Here is a 22,258-nt window from a genome sequence, read left to right as displayed (position 1 = left end):
TGACACGCAGACATTTACTTTATAACTAATTATGTGTTTGTATAAAGTTTAAAGCTCTTCATAATTCCACATGGGTGCCTTTATGATGTGTATTTATAAATGAATGCTATAATAATAATAATAATAATAATAATAATAATAATAATAATAATAATAATAATAATAATAATAATAATAATAATAATAATAATAATAATAATAATAATAATAAAATCACATTTAAAAACAAGTACATAACAGCTATTCTGACTTCTATTCATTTCAATTTGCTTAAAAATAAGAAGGAATTTTAACTCACTGAGTATTTAAATGCAATGGCACGGACAGGGTTACTTGCTATGGATCTACATGCATCCCATAATAAATGCTGTTTGTCCACAACATGTCTGCCTGCTGCACCGCTGCCCTGCTGAATAAAGGGCTCCAGCTCAGATGAAAAGGGATGGGAATAAACACGGTATGAATTATGAAGATTGTTTGCCGTCTACTTTTTAAAACAAGCAGCTCTAACTACAGACTGTGGATGTGTGTGTTGGGGAATGTGCCTTTGGATTGTTTAAGGTCTGAGTGCATGATTATCTGTCCACCCACTCACTGAATCACTTCAGGAAAACAATGCAATTACAGCTTCAAGTTCTCTGCTGCAACTGCAAGAATCCTGAAGCACTGTCAACACAGGCGTAAAGTATTCAGATGTACAAGTACTAATACACTGAAAAAACGGAATGTGTTGACATTAATTAAAGTCAACGTTGTTCCATACTGTTAAAATACTCAATTTCAAGTAAAAGTACTGCATTGAGAAAGGAACTTAAGTACAATTAGGAACATGTAGTTTAAGGATTAGGAGTAAAAGTACTCATGGCAAAAATAAATTACTTTTTTTAAAGCAAAAGCAGAACATATTCACATTTACAAAGCGTGAACTGTTAAATATTTTTGAAAAAAAATCATCTTAATTAATATTAATTTTCTGTTTACCCACTCATGGTTTTATTTGCTTAAATATAATTGTGGATGGTTTAATCTACACCAAATAGTCATATTTGAACAATCTGAAATTATAAAGTAACAAGTAAATAAATCAGTAAGATAAATGCAGTGGAGTAAAAAGTACTAAATGTGCCTCCAAAATGTAGTGGAGTGGAAGTATAAAAGCATAACATGAAAATACTTGGGTAAGTACTTTAAATGTGTACTTCAAATCAAATCAAAGTTATTTATACAGCCAAATATCCCAAAATACGTTTGTGAAGTGGGCTTTACAGAAAAAACATAGATGACTGTTAAATGATAAATATAATTACAAGAAAATAATAAAGAGACCAGATAGAATGTTAAATGCAAATAAAATAGATACAAATAAAACGAGTTAAAATCAATAAAAAATACAATAAAAAACTATAAAGTACAGTACTTAAGTACAGTACTTGAGTGAATGTAGGCTACTTCGTTACTTTCCACCACTGACACGCATTGATTTCTGTTGCAGATGTTTGACTGGTAAACCAACACTGGCTCCACCGCACATTCTCAGCAGTAAAGCCCGTGATAAATCGAAGAGTAAATGAAACTTTATCTAACTTTTCCCCCCGACTGCAACTCTGGATAGTTAGCCCGGCCCATCTGGTGCAGCAAATGGCCCAACTCACCAGGGAGCAAGGGGAGAGGGGGGGGAGACGGGGAAGAGGGGGGAGAAGGGGGGTCGGATTGAAAACAGATCAGCAGCCTGGAGATCTCAGCACCACCGCATGTCTCTGCAACAACTGCCGAGAGCAGCCAAACCGCGTTTACTTACAAACTTTGACGCGCACTCGGGACAAAAACAAAGCTTTTACGCACGATGGTAGTTTAGTGAAAAACGCGCAAAGCTAACAAACGGAACGCACCTCTGGGAGAAGATGGATTGTAAGAAAAAGTTCCACCCCGCTCCGCACTGAATCTCCCCGGGACAGAGAATGCCGTGCGAACTTTGAGGGTCTCCAAACTTTCTCTGAACTCGGTACATGGAGTTTTCCGTCAAGTCCGGAGAGGCTTGTTTGCGCGTTTTGCCTTCGATGGTGCCAGCTCGGTCCTAGTTTACGGGAAGCAGACTCAGGCAAAGTTTTCCTCGGACAAAAAGAGCGTGTGGAAGAGCCTCGGCTTCGCAGTGAGAGCAGCAGCGGAGGTAAGGGACTTTGTTCTGATGCCGACAGTCTGGATGTGTCCTTCTGTGTTTCCCTCTGTTCGCTCTTATGTCCACACTTCAGTGGACTTTAAGTGTTTTTCTGCTCTTTCTGTTGCCTTGCGTGTCAGCGGCAGATGAGGCTCAGGGCAGCTTCACATCTTATTTGCACTTTGAACTTATCTGACACAGGAATCCGAAAAATGTTCCTCCTGCAACTTGATCCATATGGGAAGAGATGGGATCAGAAAGCACGGCGCCAATCCCTCTAACAGATTTTAAAAGTTCAACACCATTGTGGTGTTTGAGCTCTCCAAACAGGAATGCCGCTTTTATTATTTTAACATGTAAAGAAAAAAATCCAAATTGCCTTCAAATGTCACTTTTTACATTTAAAACCTCAAAGAGCCACTTTGCTTTCTTCTCTCCATTCAAGTTTTCTTAGGCTTGAATGAAAAACTAATAAAAACAATTACAAAGTCACACACTGCACTGATGCATCCACACACACTCAGTGGAGCACTTTACTTCTTTTAATCTCTTAATGCCACAAAGCAAATAAACAAACATGAGGCAGAGTGTGAGGATGCATGGACACACTGTGACAGGATGCTGGAGATGTGGACTTATTGTTGAAAGATTCAGAGTTTACTGTTTGCTCTCCGGCCTGAGCAGTCAACAAACACTTGACGCCTTTGTGGGGCCCTTAAGCAGCTATATTTGCTGTTGGCTTTTACTCCTATCTAACAGGCGCTGCTAATGATCTCCAAACTCATGTGTGGACATACGAGCCCCACTTTTTTCTTTAGTTGTTTTGGCCTAGATAAAAATTAAAAAGAAGCAGTTTTCTCAAAGCTTTTTCCTTTAACATTTGAAAATCAAACAAGCTCCTTCCTCGGATGACGTTTTCTTACATATTGATGAGAATCAGGCCTAGTATAAATGAGAAGAAAAAGCCTTGAAGAATAATTCAAGTAAAATAAAAAAGTGTAAAGGTTTCTACAATATTGGTAACCTTGTTTTTCCTTTTTGAATAAGAGTACGTGCATGTGGGTTTTCCGCTTCACATGATGACAACCCCAGTCAGGGCTAAAGGGGATTTGCATGAGAAAAAAACTAGAAAGTTTTAGTGCATTTGGCCATTGTGAGGAATGAAGAGTTCCAACAGTTAGGGCCTACGGAGAGTGAAAGGAGTAAAGAATGGATGAGCCTATTCAGCTTATTCAGCCTCCGTTCGGGGGAGACCCATAGTGGCCATGTCACTTTCATCTCCACAGCCCGGCCCTGTGTGTGTGTGTGTGTGTGTGTGTGTGCGGTGTGCGTGTGTTGCTGTAGCCCCTCGTTTTCACACATCGCCTCTGCACAGGCCCCACTTTATCTGCTTCCTTTTTCTCTTTTCTGAAAGTTCACAGAAAATGTAATGAACCAAATACTGGAAAAGCACTGACTGGGGTGTGTGTGTGTGTGTGTGTGTGTGTGTGTGTGTGTGTGGGTGTGTGTGTGTGTGCGCGCGCGCGCGCTTGCGCGCGCGTGTGTGTGTGAGAGGGGCATAGGCCAAGGAGGAGGGTGGGTGGGGAATACGGCTTTTTTTTTTGTTGAAGCAAATACCGATGAAGTCTAGCGTACAGGCACAGAGAGGAGGGTTGGAGGAGAGGGTGAAGTCTGAGTGACTCTTAGGAGGGGGAGGGGCAGATGCCCCCCCACCCACCCCACCCCACACCCTCCTCCACCTCAACCACCCACTCCTGCTGAGTAAACTCAAAAGTTGATAAAAAAAAGAGAGAATACCCTGGACCCATCCCACAGCAGCCCTCTTCTCACTGATCTAACTCACTGTGCTGTACGGAGCCACTGTGGGGGTGTGGTGGGGTTTAGTTGGGTGGGGGTGCTTCTGAGGCCTCAGTGGTTTGGTTGAAAAATGTTTGTGCTGGAGTTCAGTGGCTGTGGATGAAGGGTAGCTGCTCCTTTAAGGTCCTTACACACCGAGCCGATTTTCGGCGTCAATAGATGTCGGGCCTTCGATGAGCGTTGTGTCGCCCTACTCAGATTGGTGTGTACTGCACCGTCATGTCTTTTCGGCCGTGCCGACACTTTCCGCCGCCGATTCGACATGTTGAATCGGGAGGTGTGAAACATGGCCAAGACGCAGGAGATGTGAGGCGACGTTCCGTCGGGACGTGTTCTTTGGTGTTCTTTGATGTCAGTTTGGTACACACCAAACTGACACCAAAGAACACGTCCCGACGGAACGTCGCCTCACGTCGCCTCACACCGACGGCCAAGTTGCACGTACGAACTGCGCATGCGTGAGTGGCAATAACTCTCCTTACCAGCAGGCAGCGGTAGTGTGTATTCATCATTCAAAAGAGGCAACAACCAGAAGACAGACTGCGTGATACACAGAGAGAAGAAGAACAGACTGCGTGATATAAACAAACAACAAATAGCATGTGCGTTCCATTTTCACTCTACAACGAGAAGCTCATGGGGCTTTCCCCAACCTGTGTCGAGAGCTGGAGTTAAATGAAATCTCAGATTTGCCTTCTTAATAGTTTGTTTGGGTCCCTCACTTCCGTTTCGCTTCTCATGCACTGATTCGCTAAGCTGAACAGAGTGATTTCTTTGGCCGACAGCCTACCGATTCAACATGTTGAAGCGGAAGGTGTCGGCACGGCCGAAAAGACACGACGGTGCAGGACACACCAATCTGAGTAGGGCGACACGACGCTCATCGACGGCCCGACATCTATCGACATCTATCTACGCCGAAAATCGGCTCGGTGTGTAAGGACCTTAAGAGGTTTTACGCTCATCGCTGTGTAAACCTCTCACTCTGCAGTACTCTGTTATTCCCACTGTGGAGCCTCATCATCAGGGAACCCTGGAAGAACACTTCGTTTTTCTCACATGCCTCCATGTTGAATAAAGGATCACAAAAAAGAACATTCAAATTGAAGTGTTGACGTAAATGGTAAAATGACAGCAACACTGTATTAAAGGTGGGGTAGGTAAGTTTGAGAAACCGGCTCGAGATACACTTTTTGTTATATTCCATGGAATGCTCTTAACATCCCGATAGCAATGAATATCTTGAGTGCTTTGACAAAAAATCCATAAAAAAGTGTCATCTGTGGAAGCCGTAGTACTGTAAAAAGCACGACCAATCATTTTAGCCGGCCCGGCTAAAATAACTGGATGGCCTACCTGCCTGTCAGCCTTCCATCTGTGCACAAACTTATCTCGTGCCCTCATTGGTCATGTGCGCGTTCGTGTGTGTTGGAGGAGGGGCTCTGTAAGGAAGTGGGAGATTTTTTCCGGCTGTTTATTTTCAAATTCTAGCGCACTGGCTGGTTTCTCCAAAATGACGTACCCCACCTTTAATAGTAAGGTTTTTCATATAAAATCTCACACTGTTTTTAAAACTTGGATGTTCTACATGAATTGTGTGACAGTTTACAAGTAGATGTTATGATACAGTTTTGCTGGTGTTTCATGCAGAATTCAAGGTGATACAGGGTGTGTAATTGATATACAAATAATATTATGGGGAATTAAGTATTTCTTTAATATTCTTCTGTTATTAGAAGCGTTATTTTGTGATGAACTGCTATTCTTGTGTACCAACCTGCTTCCTATTATAATTACTTCATTTCCATTATGGAGTGACTTTATAAAAAGGCAAGAGAAAATATGTTCTGATGTGTACAAGTGCCATAGCATAGAGGCGTTTCAATCTGAGACAAACTAAAACAGTTGCAGTGTATTCTGGTCTGCTGAGGATATAGAAAAGATTATCTCTGCTCCTTTATAAAGTCTTCTATTGTCCACCTGAACATATGCAGCTAAAAAAGGTTTGACCTTTGCTCTTTGATTTGGAGGGAACAGAGAAAGATGAATAAAATAGCGGACCTTGCATTTTATAATTCTTTAAGCACAGTAAAAAAAAAATCACAGAAGCATCAGTATTCACAACTGAGAATCTGCAAGCAGCAAATGTTTAATAATTTACTTTAACAAATAATAATGACTGGTAATGAATATAATTCTAGTGATCCGAGGGGCTTCTCCACACAGAGGGCTGTTCTGTGGATTAAAGTGACTCATGTGCTGGGATGTATTGATGAGACATTAATGGCCTTTAAGGGGGCTGTAAAAGGCAGTGATCGTTCAGTCAGCTGCACTTGAGATGGAGGGAAAAGAGGGAGAGATGGCCGCTAACATTCATGTGTAGAGCCCTTCACTGAGCCCGTCTCTTTGCTTTGGCATGGGGACGGCCAGGACAAACATGCTTGTTTTAGCGCCTGTTGTATCCCCCCCCTCGAGGCATCCTGCTCACTCTCCCTCAAGTGTGTGAGGTTAAATAGGCTCACATCATATCTGGGTTGGGGCTGCACATTCACACCCTCCTGCTTCCCCCTCTTTACACTAGAGCAGGCATGAGTGGGCACTCCAGTCCCAGAACAGAAACGGAGGTCAGGCCGGATCGTACTCCGGGTTGCACCAGAAGGCCTCTGAAAACACACGTCGTTGAGCAGCGGCGCAGAGCCTGATGTGCATTTAACAAGCCATTTTAAGGGCTGTACGGTAAAATAACTGACAAGCTCATTACAGGCCGATTGACCTCATCAATCACCGCTCCCCTTCGTCTGGAACGCACAATTACAACGGATATAGGTAGTCTCTGGAATACTGTTTTTCCAAGTCATGCAACACAGTCTAACAAGCCACTGAAAGACTAAAACGTGGGTTAGTTAATGGCAATAATATTATTGCTTTCAACAAACCTAATACAGTTATATGAAATCTGTTAATAATAAATAATACATTTAAGTAAAGTCAATGTTTCAGTTTTTAGTGTATGCCGGTGCTTCTTTAATCCACGAAGCACAAGACCTCAGCCAGCTCCAATACCTCCAAAGGGAGTACAGCTTAAACAGATCCCGTCTTGTATACAAGTGTGATGCATGGTGTGTCAGCACCAAGATCTTCCCATCACATTCTGGCCCAACTCTTCACACACTCCTTCACTCGCATACTGAGTCATCGGAAACCCAGTTTCCCCAAAGCATTTCAGCAGTAACCTCATCATTGTCTGTGGGCTCACAAAGGAACAATGGAGTTGGTGGCTCTGGGGTCTTCTGGAGAAACCCTGCCCAGGTCACAGGAGGTCACTTCATTTGTAGGAGGGGGGGATGGTGAAGCTAATTTCATTATCTCAACACAAGATAAACTCCTCGCACAATGGAAAGTGTCAGGTTGTTTTTTTATCCCAACACTGTGAAAGTGTTTATCCACCTTCACATCTCAGAGCATGAGAAGTAAGGGGATGGCAGAAACCCATAAACAGCATTTTTTCGACAACTTTACATGAACAATCATTAGGGATGCTCCGATCGCCAATTTTGGGGCCGATCGCCAATCGCCGGAATCAGTATCGGCAGTATTGATGTATTGCCAGCCGTGTAACCAATTTCAGTTGAACAATGCCGACAAACAGCTTTGGTTCGGTCCACCTGTCTTTCTCCGTCATCCTTGTACGTAACTGTGAAACCAAAATGTTCCCAAACCGGAGACTTCAATGATGCTGGAGGATTTTCGAGCTCAACTTTATCTGCGTTCGCCATTTCGACAGTTCCTCAAATTACTGACTAAATTTGAACGCATCCCTGTGACCAGCTCTCATAGTATGCCTCTCGTCCAATGAAATGACTTGGTTGCTCTATGACGCGTTGAACCCAATGTGAGCAAATTACACTGAATGCTGCGACGCAGCACCTGAGATTACTTCCAAAAAGTTGATCACGTTCTCAATTTCTTACGTTTAACGTGATATTAGTTCGGTACCGAAGGGCCCATACCGAATATTTTCGGTACGAATACGTATACCTAGACCTGTCACGATAATTAATTTTGTTGGACGATACATTTTTCTGGAAATTATTGCGATAAACGATAATATTGTCGGCACCGTTGTAAGACCATTTTAGACCACTGACATAATGATAATATATAATAATAATTCAAGTACATCCTTTCAAACATAACTTGTTATTGAACATTCAACATTGCAAATGAAATGTGAAATAATATTAAAATATATAAATTATATATAATAAATAAAACAAATTAATTAAATTATAATAGATTAATTAAATCACACACAACCAAAACAATAAATTAAATAGTCAGGCTGGAAAACAGAGCTCTCTCTCTATCTATCTATCTATCTATCTATCTATCTATCTATCTATCTATCTATCTATCTATCTATCTATCTATCTATCTATATATATATATATAGGCTATATATATATATATATATATAATATATATATATATATATATATATATATATATATATATATATATATATATATATATATATAAATAAATAAATATGAGCACACATTATCTCACAAGCAAAAAAAACCCTCCTTAAAACAACAGTCAAGTGTACAGTCCACTGTCAAGGGCCCAGATGCCTCAACAGGCCATATCCAAATCTCTTTTTCAAAGTTTTCGAGCAAGGAACACCAACATGTTTGCATTGTCGGGCAAATGCATCTTTGATTGTAAACTGTCGGGAAGGTGGGGGCTCTCCATCTCCAGCTCCCGTGTTTGCTACCAGCTGGGAAAACGGAATGGGGTGGTTGTGTTTTAGGTGTAGTTTAAAATGCGTGGTATTGCCTGCTTTTGTCGCTACCTTTTTTAAACAAATGCGACACACCGCCCGGCTCATTCAAGTCCGTATAGGTTCGCCTCATTGATTTGGCTTGAATCCAAAATACTGCCACACCGGAGAATCATGATGTGTAGTTAGGTTTTGTAACCAATTCCATTTCACTTTAAATTCCCCGCGAGTAAGTCACATGTTGTCTCCCGCTTGTCGCTATATTGTTAATTTGGCTGCTACGCTGCTGCACGTGCACACGGAGTGTCCTGACCTGGCTGTGTGTCAGCCCCGCCCCTCACAGCGTGCGTGGCAGCCACAGCGCTCCTGGCTAAAATGCTGGTCACATCCTTATGTAAACGGCAATTTATCGAGCTCAGAAAAGTTATCGAGTCCATTTTTATTTATCGTACGATAAGACAATTTATCGATTATCGCGACAGGCCTACGTATACCGTTACACCCCTACCCGACAGTGAAGAATAAATATATGTATAACTAGTTTAGCTTGTTCCAGAGGTAGATACAATAGCTAAGTGTGTTAGGTCTAATTCTTAGTGTGTGTTCTGCTCCGCTCACCGGTCCGTCACAGCGGGTGGAGCTGCAGGATTTCTGCTTCACACACGTTGCATACCGCTATTTTATTGTCTTTTTCGGACACCTTAAAATGCTGCCAGACTGGTGAAGCCATTTTGGCGAGCTTGTTTTGCAGCGCACAGAGAAAAGTGTCATATCTTTTACGTCATGTGATCGGATCTCACGATCGGCCTTTATAGAGTGCACAGATCGATCGGCAGAGAGTGAATATCGGCCGATATCGATCGGCGGCCGATCGATCGGAGCATCCCTAAAAATAATTCTTAGAAATAATTAATTGTTAAAATAATTGGTGATTATTTTATGACAATCAATTAATCCACATTAATTCAGTCTTTAAGAGGTCCATAACACCTAAGCCCCTAAGAAGAGGGGCAGAAGTGGAATGCTAGACAATCTTTTCATTTTCAATTAAAAACATGTATGACTTTTGAGTAGGTGAACACACAATATCAAGACAATAAGCCATGTCCACCATATTTGACATTGTAGGGCAGCTCAGCAGCTACGTGCTTAATGTTCATATTATGATACACATTATTCTGATTTTGATGAAGCCTTCTTTGTTTGTATTGATTTTAATTGGCTTCCATGTTGACATTATTTGTGTTTTTTTGTTCAGTCTTAATGAATGAATAATGAAGCTAGAACGAGCTGGAGTTTTTCTTGTAACAAACTGACTGTAATACTGATGTCCCAGGATATGGTCGTCAAGGACTGTGATATATAGCAGGACAGTCCTGTCTGTTCCCAAGTGTTAGTTGACATATTAGCCAAGTTTAAGACATTTTGGTCTCTATCAAATCCTGATGGGTATTTGTTTTATTCAATTGGCAACTGAGAAGGATAGTATGTTGGAATACGAGAGATGCATGCTTTCCATGGCTCCTCTGGTGAAATCCCTGAGATGTTAGCTCATCAGAGTAAGGCCATAAGGAGAAGGATCACAATATCCCCTCACTCTATCATTAACACTTCCTCGTCACACATGAAACACATTTTGCTCTGTGACTGTGAGCTTTGGAGATAGATTCGCACACAATGGGGTATTGTCTGCCATGTTTGCCGCGGGCTTTAATCTGATGCAGAGGCAGCGATGGGGTCCATGCAGAGGCCTCTGACAACAGAATGCAGCCAACGGAGGAATGAGGGGAGGAGGTGGGGTCTGTTTGTGTTGGGAGGGGAGAGGGTAAGGAGTTTGTAAGTTATGATTTACACTAGGCCCTCCCATAGCTACAAAGTGCACGCAGCCTCAAGGGCAGGGCGGTTGGACTCCTTTTTTCATACGTTTCCATATGATGGGAGATATTAGATTCCAAATTGTGCTGACTCAGTGCCAGGCCACAGTCTCCTCTCAGATAGAAGCCGGAGACGAGAGACGGAGAGTTTGGATACAGAGACATGTGGTTGTCTTTAGCGAGAAGCTCCGCAACCGTTCCCCTCCTCCCTCTCAACATGTCTCCTCTCTTCTGCTCCCTCGCTCTGGCTCGGGGCCAAAAGGAGGTTTGCTCATGTTTTGTAATCAGCTCATTAGAGAGAAAGTGGGATGAAAACCGCGCTGGTTACGTGCGGGGCTCAGCTGGCGGAGGGTTCTTTCTCATGCGAGGCTCGGTAATGTCGGCTGAACTCAGCGGTGTCAACAGGTGGTCACAGCACAGCAAAGCATTCCTGGGAGAAAGTTGGTGAAGACAGCGGAAAATCTACATACATGTCATTCTGATGTCTGCACGCATACACTGAAACGTTGACTTTAACTACGTGTATTATGTCAACAGATTTCACATAACTGTATTAGGTTAGTTGAAAGCAATTATATGAAGTTGAACCTATTTAAACCTAATAGTAATGTGTTCAACTAACCTAATACAGTTATGTGAAATCTGTTGACATAATGGTTTTAATTAAAGTCATCATTTCAGTTTTTTCAGTATAGGTTTTCTTTGTATGCACAGTAGGAACACTGACAAAAGCAACACTTGTGTTTACAAGGGTGTGCTGTGTGTTTCTTGATTATTCACCTTGGTCCATGTGTTAATGTGTCTGATTTACCTTAGGCCCCGGCCCCACGGGAACGCATACGGCAAAACGCATAGGATTAACGCAAACGCAATCGCCAAAAAGCTTCCGTCCACACGCAATATACACCGGATAGTGTCTGCCCACACGAGACAGCTCCATTTAGATCCAACCGCTGGAAAAGCTGCAGTACATATGCCGAGCCTGTACGTGGCGCTGTAACTTCCTCCACAAAAGCAGCAACTTCCTCCACAAAAGCAGCGAAGAAGAATGGTTGTCATGGCTGCACTTCTGTTTATTCTCCGCGGTGGGGGCCGAGGGAACCGGGCAGAGTTTTTCGCCGGTCAACGTGTGTTAAAGTTGAAATCTTCCGGACAAAATTATAAAAGTGCCGGTCAAAGGTCTTCTTTGTTATTTATTGAGCTTTAAAACAAATGAATAACGACTATATATTATAATATATAATAATAAAATACACGGAGCCTCTCTTTTTCCTCTCTTCTGACAGCGTCAGTGTCTGTCTCATGCAGCAGCTGATCCAGTAATGATGACCCGGCCGACAGTAAAAAATAAACATATTTATAACTAGTTTAGGTAGTTTGAGAGGTAATTAAAATAGCTAAGGGTGATGATCTGACTTGAAGTGTGTGTTTTGCTCCCGCTGCATCACAGCGGGAGGAGCTGCGTGTCTCCGTCCTGTCAGATTAGACTTCACTCGCGTTTATGTCCATATCGAGATAAAGATAAATAATCTGAATTCAGTGTGCAGTGTACTTTTGCGGGGGTGAGCAGCAGAGGTGGGGAGAGGCGGGGCTATTGCGTCATCATTATCACAAAATGATCGTATCGAGGCGATCACACGGAGCCGTTGGACCCCCCAGAGCGCTCCGTTCCCAGATCTATCCACCTTTGGACCCGTTGTCGTTTGCGGGGTCCGTTTCTATCGTTTCATTACGGCCTCGTGTGGCAAAAAGGGCTATACGCAAGAGAAATATGCGGATACAACCTGTTTTCGTTCCCGTGGGGCCGGGGCCTTAGGCCCCGGCTCCACGAGGACAAATACGGCAAAACGCATCGGAGTAACGCAAATGCAACCGCAAAAAACCTTCCGTCCCCACGCAATATACACCGGATAGTGTCTGCCCACACGAGACAGCTCCGTTTAGATCCAACCGCTGGAAAAGCTGCAGTACATATGCCGAACCTGTACGTGGCGCTGTAACTTCCTCCACAAAAGCAGCAACTTCCTCCACAAAAGCAGCGAAGAAGAATGGTTGTCATGGCTGCACTTCTGTGTATTCTCCGCGGTGGGGGCCGACAGAACCGGGCAGAGTTTTTCGCCGGTCAACGTGTGTTAAAGTTTAAATCTTCCGGACAAAATTATAAAAGTGCCGGTCAAAGGTCTTCTTTGTTATTTATTGAGCTTTAAAACAAATGAATAACGACGATATAATGATATATAATCATCAAATACACGGAGCCTGTCTCTTTTTCCTCTCTTCTGACAGCGTCAGTGTCTGTCTCATGCAGCAGCTGATCCTGTAATGTTTGACCCGACAGTAAAAATGAACATATTTATAACTAGTTTAGGTAGTTTGAGAGGTAATTAAAATAGCTAAGGGTGATGATCTGACTTGAAGTGTGTGTTTTGCTCCCGCTGCATCACAGCGGCAGGAGCTGCGTGTCTCCGTCCTGTCAGATTAGACTTCACTCGCGTTTATGTCCATATCGAGATAAAGATAAATAATCTGAATTCAAGGAGGAGCTCCTGTAGATGTTGCACAAAGAACTGTAGCATGGTCAGTAGCGACTGGAGCACGATAGCAACCCTGCGGGGGAGAGGCGGGGCTATGAAAACGAATGACCGTATAGGCGACTCCACGGCCCCGTTGGACCCCCCAGAGCGCTCCGTTCCCAGATCTATCCACCTTTGGACCCGTTGTCGTTTGCGGGGTCTGTTTCTACGTTTCCCTTACGGCGTCGTCGAGCTTAGAGGGCTATACGCATGAGAAATATGCGGATTCAACCCGTTTTCGTCCTCGTGGAGCCGGGGCCTTAGACTGCCTCACTAAACCAGATCATTTAGAACTCACGTTTAAAGAGGCCCTACATTGATTTCACACATGAATGTCAGTTTATCAGTTTGTACTTGGAGACAAACTGTGGTTAAGGAGTTTCAAATATGTTTCATATTGACTAGTGTCATGAAAAAATATTGTTGGCTGCATAATGGGGAATAGGACACAACTTCAGTCTCCCTGCTACTTTGATTTTGACCATTCTGTTTTGCTTTTTGTGAACTGTCTCTTCGTCCTGCACTTCCATAAAGTTCACTAACTTTATGGAAGTGCAATAATTTCATTGCAGAATAGTTCCACCTTAATTAGTGACTTTTTTGAAGAGATCTCCATCTCACTGGAACATCTAAACTGACTCAGCCATCTACTGTGTGTAATCTCAGCTGCCTCCTTTCTGTATCCTCTTGGTTTCCATGATCACCTTTAAAGGGTCTCAGTACAGCCAAACCAGGATTGAGTTACTAATTTAACAGGAACAAAAGAAACTGCAGCATAGTTAGTGTGAACAAATTCTAAAAAGGTGATAAAAACACACATTTTCAAGTTTGGCCAGCGTAGCGTGGACGTAATTAGTTACAATGACCACACGATCTCACCTGGTGACACGCTCTGACAGCTGGTACTGACACAAACACACACACAGCAAAACCCCCCAACTTCAAGGGGAGTCCCCCTCCCATCACCGAGGGTCTGAGATGTGACTTGGACGTAGCAGCAGCTGGCTGGTGGGGGCCAGCAGTGCTCAGACGCTCAGACTGTGAACTCTCACATGCACTCCTCCTGGAGCGCTGAATTCACCGCAACAAAGTGGAAGTCGCACCACAGTGAAACCTGAGTGCAGCAAATGCCAACTTTGATTTGGCCCAATCTTTACTGACTGGCTTGTAGGCATATCCGCTGTGGTTCTGCACACACTCCGACACACACACACACCGACACCGACACACACACACACACACACACACACACACACACACACACACACAGTGTGTGTGTGTGTGTGTCACACACACACACACACACACACACCGACACACACACACACACACACACACACACACACACACACACACACACACACACACACACTGTTCTGCTTAAGTAGTTGTGAGGTTATTGACAGCTGAAGCGGTGGAGAGTGAGTGCTAACAACACATTTAGGATGAACGACCCAGTCCAAATGCTTCAGAGAGGAAGCTGGCTGGAGTCGGCAGCGTGCAATGTGGCACCAGTGACAGCTGTGACTGTGACACACACACACACACACACACACACACACACACACACACACACACACACACACACACACACACACACACACACACACACACACACACACACACACACACACTCACACACACACACTCACACACACACACACACACACACACACACACACACACACACACACACACACACACACACCTCCATTACATGGTTACAGGGGCAGCTTAGAACCGCCGGCAATAAAATCATCACAGTTTTTGAACTGAGTTTTTATTATCACTGAAGCTGTCATTTCTTTAATTGCTAAATATTATTAAGTATAACATTTTCCAGAGCCTAAGCTGACATATATTGTTTGTTTTTAATGTACCATTAATTACTGCTGTTATAAGCAGCAAGTGTTCATGCCAAGTTAGCAACTTGACTTCAGGGGAAAACAGACTGTAATATCCCAACAGCTATTGGACGGAGTGCTATGTCATTATGTCCAGACATGCATAGTGCCCAGAGGATGAACTTTGCCAGCTCATAGAGTCCTATTGTGAATCCGCAAATGTTGAGTACACCAAGGTCTTATGTTAGAAATGTACAGTACAGATCCCCAGCACATAGAAACTTCCTTATGCTAACTTGTTGGGCAATTTGCCCAATTAGCATAAGTTGCATTAATTAGCATATGCAGACAATAGTCAAAAGATGCCTGGCTGATTTGGACAATGTTGGAGTGGATTTGGGGTGTTAATTAGGATTAGAATGAATTTCTGACATTTCTGGATCGAAAAATTGCAATTTTGAGTCCCCTAAAACTCTAAAATCGACCCAAAATATATAACAATCCAGCCCACTGGGAGTACAAATATGGCCACTTTCTGGTTTCCAATTGTGCAAATTGCCCAACATATGCATGATAGCATCCTGCAGTTTCTATGTGCTGGAGACCTGTATTATACATTTCTAACATAAATCTTTGGGGTACTCAACATTTCCGGGTTCATACTGCTCGTGAGCAGAATATACTGCAATGTTGAGGTTTAAATCTTTTTTTAGGGAACTGTCTCCACCACCTTTGGATGTGCATAAAAACGGGAAATCTCAAAATGCATTGGCTATCGCTGCTGGGGACGATTCAGCCTCTGGGGTCAAAAGCCAATATTACTGTGGTTCTGGTGTAGCCCGGGTATATCTGAGCCAGGACTTCCTTTTCTGTTCCGTTGTTTACTTAGATTCATTTATTAAGTTTTCTGTGACAGGATCTATCAACAAACAGGTCGAGCACTTCCTCCTGTCACCATATTGCCTGTTGAACATAATTTTAAAAAATGTATTCCATTATCTTGCATCAGATCTGTTCTTTCACTGTAGTATTTTGTATTCTTCCAAGACAAAAATCCATGTATTCCTCCCGCTCTGGCCGGGACTGCAGAGGCCATGAGCTCCACATCTGTTTTCTGTCGGTGAGGGAGATGCAGAGATCAACCACAGGATATTGCCTTTACTAGCAGGAAAGGTCAGGTTCAGGGGTGGGGTAAGAACTCATCCACAGGGCTTTCCTCTGCTGTTTTAGATGCCTTTTATATTACATCAGTTGTTAGCTGCTCATTATTCTCTATCTTCCGCAGTCCACTGGATGATTGGGTTTGGGTAAGGGATTCCAGTCCCCATGTGCTGTTGTCCATTGTAAAAGTTTGGAACGGATAAAGGCTTGAAAGAACGGAAAAGTGGAATGATACGGAGGAAATATGATTTTAAAAGCTTGAATTTACATGATTACAAACAAAATAGACATCTTGCTCTAGGTCAATATGATCAAATCAATCTGAATCACAGATTACATTTCCCTTAGTTACTGAGCCATGTGAAGCACTTACACAACCTGCTTACCGAAAACCTGCACCCGGGTTTGAGAAAGCTTATTGTGGCAATACACCTCTTCATGCTTCACTGAGCTGGATCTATACATGTGTGACAGCCTGTAGTGATGTTGTTTCAACCTCTGAATCAGACTAATGGCTAATGTGTTTCAGTCAGACCTCTCACAGTGTACTTCATGACCTTTCAGACCTTAGCTTTAAACCCTCACGAGGAGACGTTCCTCCACAGAGTGATTCTCTCACAGAGAATGTGTCCTGTCCCAGTCTAAACTTGTCCTCTCCCACAGGTCTCTGAAACCTGCCGTCTATTTCAGAGTATCGTCTGTCAACAAAAACATTCTCAGTCTGATAGGAACTACTTTTTCTGATGGAATCAAACTAATGTTTGTGATTAGGCTGATTTTTTTATTGTAAATGTATTTGAACGTTTGAAGGTACAAAGCAAAACTCATTAAGAAAGACAATTTGCATCTAAAGGGACATTTTTCTGGGCTCATGGAAGAGCATATCGCTTGTGTTTCCAACTTTCATTGTGTTGACCACGATTCTCTGAAGGTCTTTGAACCTCCAATCATTTTGTTTTGGTCTCCTAAATATCCATATTGGTATGAGAGAGGGGGCTTGCTGAACATGTCGCTATTAAATATGAGTGTATGGTGTGAAAATTACCCTTTTTTACACCCTATTGTAAGATCTGGGGCCAGTTAACATTGGAGTCAATGGGCACTCCTGTCAGTGCAAAATGTGCAGCTGAAATTGCTTGGACAGTTAGTTTTTCTTTATTTGTCTGTCCTTCCATTCAAAACATGTATCGTAAAGCACAGAATATGGAACACCAAAGTAATTGAGATGAAAGTGGTGAAGTTTGAAAAAGCGTCTTGATTAAACCGTATGGAAGAACTTTGGTGCCACAAATGACTTTGGAATAGGAAGACAATATTGTTACTGAAGCAGCTGTGAGAAAAAGAGCTGAAGGAAGTATTTGGTAAGCTCGAGAACATTTGGTAAGTTTAAATGAAAGGTTTCTCATGAATCTGCCCCAGCGTACGAGAGTACATCCGGCCAAGGAGGTTAGAGCTGGCCTTGTGAGGGGAAAAGCAGCTGTATTTCTATGAATTATGCAAGGAGCTCTCTGGAGCTGAATATAGTGAAGGTACAACAGGGAACAGGAAGTGTGTGTGGATTCTCCCGCCGCTCCTACACCTGTCCACCTGTAAATTCACTCTGACAGTTACCGCATTCCTCCCGAGCGTATCATTGTTTTTAGCCTTTTTCCACTTGGGTTGCAACTGGAGCAAGGGTTAAAGGCTGTAGTGGTGGTTAGACTAAATGGTTTTATGTGTGTATTACAGCTTAAATAAGTGTTCCATCTTAAAGAAAGAGTTATTACTCAAGGAACAAGATATAATAAACCTTTATTATTCTTTGTAGTGAAATAATGTCATGTGTCAAAACAGCAACAGCAATCAGAATGAAACACAAGAGGTACGATTACAATCCATACAAATAAAGTATAGATACAAATAAGGATCAAATAAAACACTGGGTTGGTGGCTATAGTCGTCTGCCCTCAATTCAAATCACCCTATCCAGACTAGACAAGACAAGAAAACTATCCCAGCCATTATTTGAGCCATATCACAAATTTGAAGCAAGCACTATTGACTCCAGAGGATAACTGCAGCAGTCCCTAACCCATGACAACAGAGTCAAGTTATTAACACTTTGACATATGACAACCTTGTAAAGGTTAGATAGATAGATAGATAGATCGTACTTTATTGATCCCAAATTGGGAAATTGTTTTTGTTACAGCAGCATAAAAGGCATTTTACAATAAAACAAAACTACAAAATATACAAGAATAGAAAGAAAATAAAATAAAATATAAAATATAAAATATACATATGGCAAACTTGTCATTTTCCTACTTACACAGCAGATACAGTACGCAGCAACATACGCAGTTGTTTACCATCTGGAAACAAATATACCCGCTCTTCTTTTAGCTCAGTGTTTGTCTGAAGACAATATGTTCAGCTGCCTTTGTGTCATTTTATCTATACAAAAAAAGTTCTAGTTGTTGGAGGTGGAGCTAATTTCCATGACTGTTACATGTATAAAAAGCCATCAATTATTCATTAGCAGCATTGCTACAAAGTGGTAACGTAACATAATCTCCAACGCAACCAGCAATTATAACTGACAATAAACAGGGTTTATTTTAATATAAATACTATTGTTGGAAAATATGTCAGCCCAACAACCAATAGTTGCCAATTGTTATTGTTGGTGTTATTTTAAACTTTTAATTTATCGCCTTAGTTCATTATAAGATGCACTTGCTGCTCAGAATACAAATCCATGTTTAAGTATAGGCAAAACACAATAGCGAATTGTTAATTTATTAAAATAATGGAAATAAAGAATGTAAACACTACTAAATGTAAAGGTAAATCAAAGCTGATTTGTTAATAGAAGAATTAGCAAAGAAAAATAGCCGATATATTTATCCAACCCTAAACCAAGTTACTACCTGATACGTCCAGTTCAAGCCTGTGATAAAGACTCCGAAATATGTAAAACAAAGCTCATTTGATCTGTTAATGGTTGTTATGTTAACCTGCATGAGTGCACCAGGAGTAACCTGAGCAGAGAGGTGCAGCAGACCTCACCTATCTCCTCTCTGGGTCTGCCAAGTGAGCAGAGTGTGGGACAGCCTGTCAGTGTGTGTGTGTGCGGATCCACCGTGAGCACCGTGTGTGTTTGTGTGTGTGTGTGCTGCCAGGAAAGAGAGCCTACCAGCATAGGATCACATTGACTGAAAGATAGGGAGGAAGAAAGTAAGAAGAGCAGAGCCTGGAAATCTTCACGATGAGAGGGCCTCTTTTGATGTGTGTTTGCATTCCTTTCAGTGTTGGTGAAAGGGGAGCTGTTGAACGGTAGTGAAGGAGAGGAACACTTGAAACTGACCGAGGCGCTAAGAAAAACACACGCCAGGTCTCATAACAAAAGTCTGGGGTGGGGGGGGGGTGAGCTGAAGGTAAATGAACAGAGACAGGAAGATGAGTTCAGAGAAGAACACGGACACTTTAAATGAGAGAAAATCAGATAATTTAATAACATAATCACGCACCTGAACTGTAACGTCATTAGTCAAGTGATTCTGACTTTTAGTTTCAATATATAAGCACCCAACCTGATGATTCTGCTCTGGTTTTATCAGAGCTCCTATGATTTAAGGCCTTGGCAGATGAAACACGCAGAGACTTTCCCCATTACCTCAGTGTTTCCCTGTGCCTCATGTGGTGAAGAGGCATGTCTGGGTGATGCATCAGAGCGAGGGCTGGTAAAAGGAAATCAAGATGTACACACTCTTGTGCTATTTCCCAATAGCACAGTCCCAAGCTGACTTTTTCTCCTACTTTTTCTCCTGTAGTGTGTTCTATAGGTTTTTGTGCATGTCTGCAAAGGCTCAAATCCCTGTGTTCCCTGCAGAGGGAGTTCTTCTCTGTAACAATTGTGCTTCTGTTTGCTAGCGCTTCCAACACATTGTACATGATAGGCTAAGGGGCGGGACATCTCTAAGCGGTTGACCAATCACAACAGAGCCGGCCAGCTAACCAATCAGAGCAGACTGGGCTCTGGTTTCAGACAGAGGGTGAAAAGAGGTGCTGCAGCACAGGCAGTATGAGAAAAATAAAGAGCTTTTTGAACATTAAAGCATGGAGACATGTCCCAGGAGAGACACTACATACTGATATACACCTGAACATCAGCAGGAGAGGACTCTTTAAAGTAGAGACACTACATACTGATATACACCTGAACATCAGCAGGAGAGGACTCTTTAAAGTAGAGACACTACATACTGATATACACCTGAACATCAGCAGGAGAGGACTCTTTAAAGTAGAGACACTACATACTGATATACACCTGAACATCAGCAGGAGAGGACTCTTTAAAGTAGAGACACTACATACTGATATACACCTGAACATCAGCAGGAGAGGACTCTTTAAAGTAGAGACACTACATACTGATATACACCTGAACATCAGCAGGAGAGGACTCTTTAAAGTAGAGACACTACATACTGATATACACCTGAACATCAGCAGGAGAGGACTCTTTAAAGTAGAGACACTACATACTGATATACACCTGAACATCAGCAGGAGAGGACTCTTTAAAGTAGAGACACTACATACTGATATACACCTGAACATCAGCAGGAGAGGACTCTTTAAAGTAGAGACACTACATACTGATATACACCTGAACATCAGCAGGAGAGGACTCTTTAAAGTAGAGACACTAAATACTGATATACACCTGAACATCAGCAGGAGAGGACTCTTTAAAGTAGAGACACTACATACTGATATACACCTGAACATCAGCAGGAGAGGACTCTTTAAAGTAGAGACACTACATACTGATATACACCTGAACATCAGCAGGAGAGGACTCTTTAAAGTAGAGACACGACATACTGATATACACCTGAACATCAGCAGGAGAGGACTCTTTAAAGTAGAGACACTACATACTGATATACACCTGAACATCAGCAGGAGAGGACTCTTTAAAGTAGAGACACTACATACTGATATACACCTGAACATCAGCAGGAGAGGACTCTTTAAAGTAGAGACACTACATACTGATATACACCTGAACATCAGCAGGAGAGGACTCTTTAAAGTAGAGACACTAAATACTGATATACACCTGAACATCAGCAGGAGAGGACTCTTTAAAGTAGAGACACTACATACTGATATACACCTGAACATCAGCAGGAGAGGACTCTTTAAAGTAGAGACACTACATACTGATATACACCTGAACATCAGCAGGAGAGGACTCTTTAAAGTAGAGACACTACATACTGATATACACCTGAACATCAGCAGGAGAGGACTCTTTAAAGTAGAGACACTACATACTGATATACACCTGAACATCAGCAGGAGAGGACTCTTTAAAGTAGAGACACTACATACTGATATACACCTGAACATCAGCAGGAGAGGACTCTTTAAAGTAGAGACACTACATACTGATATACACCTGAACATCAGCAGGAGAGGACTCTTTAAAGTAGAGACACTAGATACTGATATACACCTGAACATCAGCAGGAGAGAACTCTTTAAAGTAGAGACACTACATACTGATATACACCTGAACATCAGCAGGAGAGGACTCTTTAAAGTAGAGACACTACATACTGATATACACCTGAACATCAGCAGGAGAGGACTATTTAAAGTAGAGACACTACATACTGATATACACCTGAACATCAGCAGGAGAGGACTCTTTAAAGTAGAGACACTACATACTGATATACACCTGAACATCAGCATACTTTAAAAAATATATTTCCTGGCATTTGTGTTTATTTTTATTTCAAATAAAACTCCTGCACTTGAAAAGGCAGACACACACAGCACAGATTTCTCACAAAACCTCATGTCAAATGTTTTTAGATAATTCATTAAAGGCAAAGACTGTTGTAAAAGGCAGAAAACATCCAGTTGTGTGGCTGTGTGGCAGGAAGGAAGAAGAACAAAGCCGCCTCACTGTAAAACGTATGGTTAAGGTTTCGGATATGGTTAGTCTA

At 42.2% G+C, this 22,258-nt stretch overlaps 1 protein-coding gene across 1 annotated transcript in view; it reads left to right on the top strand.

Moving 5' to 3' along the window:
• Window positions 1-1,717: 1,717 nt before the first annotated feature.
• gli2a (GLI family zinc finger 2a) overlaps window positions 1,718-22,258 on the top strand; it is a 98,615-nt gene continuing 78,074 nt past the window's right edge. Inside the window, exon 1 of the mRNA XM_034134529.1 lies at window positions 1,718-2,167. The gene's annotated coding sequence lies outside the window, so the exon portion shown is untranslated. The remainder of the gene's footprint in view (window positions 2,168-22,258) is intronic.

The sequence above is a fragment of the Trematomus bernacchii genome, unplaced genomic scaffold (assembly GCF_902827165.1).
Source record: "Trematomus bernacchii unplaced genomic scaffold, fTreBer1.1, whole genome shotgun sequence".
Taxonomy (NCBI): Eukaryota; Metazoa; Chordata; class Actinopteri; order Perciformes; family Nototheniidae; genus Trematomus; species Trematomus bernacchii.
This window is presented reverse-complemented; position numbering and strand designations above follow the sequence as displayed.